We start from the raw sequence: 4,298 nt of genomic DNA, 5'->3' as shown, positions 1-4,298 counted from the left end.
TTTTTGTGGTCCTGGTGTGCATCATTCCACAGTCTGTAGCAAGAGTAGAAACTTTAAATCAGATCAGGCTTAATTGCTGGACAATCCCACACTTTTTAGATCCTTTTGTGTTTTTCCCCCCATACACCCACAAACTGCTGGATGCTTATATTGTCAGTCAAGTAGTATGGAAGTAGTTGTAATTAAATACAAAGCCAACTGGTGAGAACCTCATAACATGGGGTTTGGTAGAAGAACTCCCCACAGACAGTGAGTTTGGAAAGCTTAGTTATTATGTAAAGATGTAACTGCTTTTCACATCACCTTTCAGCCCTGGGTATAAATATGACTAGCTAAAGCAGTGGTTCCCAACCTTCCTAATGCCACGACCCTTTAATACAGTTCCTCATGTTGTGGTGACCCAAACCCATGAAATTATTTTCATTGCTACTTCATAACTGTAATTAAATAGGTGTTTTCCAATGGTTTTAGGCGACCCCCATGAAAGGGTCATTCGACCCCCAAAGGGGTCCCAACCCACAGGTTGGGAACCACTCAGCTAAAGTCATATCCAAAACAAATGGAAACTCTCTTGGCACTTTGAAACAGAACTTAGAAAATTATGTTTGAAAATTTATAATGTTCAGTGCTAGAAATTTGGGAACTAATCCATTGCCATCAACACCAGTTAATGAAATCATTTAATTAGCTAAGTTATCTTGCTATTTAAAAAATTAGTTTAGGTACATATCAGGGGCTTTGTAGAGCATGACGTGGTGATTGTCACAGCTGAATGTAGTGGCCAATTTTGTTGTTGGCTCCTTCAAAAGAATTTTTTTTGTCCTTTGAACATTCCCTTCTTTCAACTTAGATTTTTTTTTCCCAGCTGCAATACAAAGCCCATAATGATGATTGTCTGGGAAACGTGGAAGTCAAATACACCTGGTAAACGTCAGTTTGAGTTATCCTAAAGTACAATTCATTTTACAACCTTTCCTTTCCACCCTCCCAGCAATATAAGCAGTTATCCCTCCACATTTGTGGCTTTGACTTTTGTGACTTTGATTATTTGTGGTTTTGATTAATATGTTCTCTAAGAATCTAAGTCCTCCAGCACAATTCTGCTGTAAATTAACCATAGAGTTGTGCTGGAGCACATCGAGGTTACTAGAAAAAACACTCCTCTAGGCATTTGTAGGTCCTCCAGCATAATTCTATGGTTGACATCTGAAATATGTTGACCATAGAGTTGCACTGGAGGACCCAGAGATTCCTAGAGAAGTGTTTCTTATGTAAAATGAATAGTGTTGGGTTTTTAAAAAAAATTATTTACGGTTTTTCCACATTCATGGGGGTCCTTCACCCCTAACCACAGCAAATGTGGAGGGACCTCTGTACACTATACTAACTTTTCAAATGTCTTGTTTTGTTAAAGATTATCAAGGAATTACGTATTTCAGTTAGAAGGCACTGATTCACTGTATACAGTAATACATGGATAGTTACAAAAATCAGTGAGTGAATTAAGGCTGGAGAGTTCTTAATAAGAAATACTTGGAAAGGGTCTGCGAATATGCAGAACATTACTGCACAACTGAATCACTTCCTCTTCTACAATCCCAGTGAAGAAGTGTGGTACTGCATGTTTTCTATCCAAGAGCCACTAATCCCACAATTAAATCTGTGCCATCTTCAATTTAAATTATCAAATTACCCAACAAGACCATTCTATATGTTTCATTCTATATGTCACTCCCCTCCTTTTCCATTGTTTTGTCTTTTCCTCTAACCTAAGACATCTGTTTCTGCCCCCCCCCCACAACATCTTGTAAATAGGTCTAACAACATAGCTATGTGATCCATTTCCTCCAGTTTTACGACTTCTGAAGCAACAAGCCTTCCAGATACACTGAATCTGAGAAAGGAAGAGGCACACAGTGAAATGAATTCTAATAACCTAGTTCAAGTAATGCATTTCTTTAACTTCACTATTGCTTAGGGGCAGTAGTGAATTATATAAAATAGGTAGAAAGTGTTAAACTAATCACTTAACTTTAATTAACTAGTTATTTCCCAACTCTGCTTTGAAATGGTAGACTACTTTTCTCCCTCAGTGTCTGCAGTTTTCTTGTAATCTTCACTTCTTTTGGTAAAGTCCCTTGATTCTAATCATACTTACTTGGACATGCTACTTATTCAGTTGAGCAGATTTTCCAAATAAAGGTTGTATAGAATTACAGCTGTGGTATTAACCACGAAAGCTGCCACCGACACTTAAATCTTTGTAAATTGTGAACCCTTCCTTCTCAGCCAAGTTAAAAGCACAATTAAAGTGGCAGTCCCAAAGCCAATATGACAAATTCACTGGCACCTGCTGAACATATAGAGAAAGAGGCCTATTAATCAGTCTGAAGATACGTTTTTACCTACAGCTCTTCTCAGCCCCACTAGGAATTATATGAGAATTGTGGGCCAGAAGATTCCAGACATTTGCAAGAGGCATCCAGGAACACAGATCACTTGACCTCTTCCTCGCTTTATCATACATACTGGACAAAAAGACCACTCTTAGTAGCTGTTTTATGAGCTTTAATAAGGGAAGGGAACTAACTTGGTTTCAGTCTACTAATGCCACAGTTCTTGGTGGGGGCTGATAAGAAACTGCAGACCAAAACATAACTATGCCTTGGAAGTTCCCCCTGCCTGCCTCCAGTTTAAAGGCTTCCTTTCCCAACCTGTTGCCTTAGATTTGGATGGGTTAGACTTGTCAGCTGCCTTGAGTCCCTGTGCTGGGAGGAAGGCAGGACATAAATAAACATAATGATAATAATGATGATAATAATGGGAATTCTGATCCAACATAAAACTCACCCACAGCCCACTGGGTCCAGAAGGCTGGATGAGGCTTCAACCTGTCCCATAGACTAGGCTGAAATGGCCATCTGCTGTTCTCATACCTAGTAAATGCTACAGCAGAGAAGAGACACTGCATGTATACACCTTTTTGTGACGATGTAAACCTGTGGGGCATGGTGAGTCATAACTGCTGTAAGATGAAGATGAGGTATGCATTTATTGCCTGGATTGGAAGCTGCCCTTGGTGCTTTTCTATCTCTACTGATTTCAAGGGTGAGTGGCCCATGCAGTAATTGCATTGGCATCACTCAAGCGGCTGGTAGTTGTGAGACGGAAGCAGGCAAAGAGAGCTCTCACTCTTTGATCCTCCAGATGTTTTAGACTGAAACTCCAGAAGCCAAGAGTTGGGGATTCTGAGAAGGAAGCCCAAAACATCCAAAAAGTCAAAACTGATTTCATATTTCCTTAATACAGGGCTGGGAGAGCAGGGCAACCAGGTATGTCCTCCTTTTCAAAGACACGTCCTCCATTCCAACCTTCTGTCCAGGAGGTGTTCCAAAATGCCCTCCATTTTGAGCATGGCTAAGCAGCATGAATTTATATGGGTGTTTTTAGCTGTTTTAGCTTCTTTGTAATAACCCAGTTTGGCACCGCTTTAACCCTTTTCTGGCTCAAGTGCTATGGAATTCTGGGAGTTGGAGTTTGTTGTGGGACCCGCAAACTCCAACTCCCAGAATTCCATAGCACTTGAGCCAGACAAGTGAAAGTGGTGCCAAACTGGGTTGTTTCTCCAGTGTGGATGCAGTTGGTAAGAAATGAAAGTACCAACCCTTCAAAGGCAATTTAGTTAATACAAACATAGTCACATAGTAAATTTTAGTATAGGAAATATATGTGTTAGAATGATATATATACCTTAACTAAAGATTGTTAATTTACTTTCTTTTTTTTTGTCTCATATTTTCTATGTAGGTCTTATATATATATATATATATATATATATATGAATGTATATAGCTGTATCTGTATGTCTCTTTATGTTGAATGACAATTTTAAGGTGAAATAGAAAAGGAGGAAGAGGGCTAGGGCTGCGGCTGCGGCTGCGGCTGCTGCTGCTGCGCTTTCACTCTGAGGGAAACTGCGCCACTCTCGGGAATAGGAAAATACAACACCACAAACCCGGGCTCCCTCCGCGCATGCGCAGACGCCACTCCGACGAAGGAACGGCTCACAATGCCACTCCTGGTGGACTGCGTTCCATTCCTCTTCTCCCGCGCTTGCGCAATAAACGCGGAACCTTGGGAGGGTGCGCGCGCAGACACCTCTCTTCTCTCCTTGTCTTTCTTCTTCCCACAGTTCCTCCTCCTCCTCGCGCCGGCCCAATCGGTTCCTCCCCCCTCCTTTTTTTACCCCTCCCCTCCCCCTCCCTCCCTTATGTGACGTCATCACTAGGCGCCACAGC

Source organism: Sceloporus occidentalis, unplaced genomic scaffold, assembly GCF_023333645.1.
Source record: "Sceloporus occidentalis isolate IW3139 unplaced genomic scaffold, rSceOcc1.0.p SCAF_73, whole genome shotgun sequence".
NCBI lineage: Eukaryota > Metazoa > Chordata > Lepidosauria > Squamata > Phrynosomatidae > Sceloporus > Sceloporus occidentalis.
The sequence above is the reverse complement of the archived record's forward strand: the minus strand, read 5'-3'. Positions refer to the sequence as shown.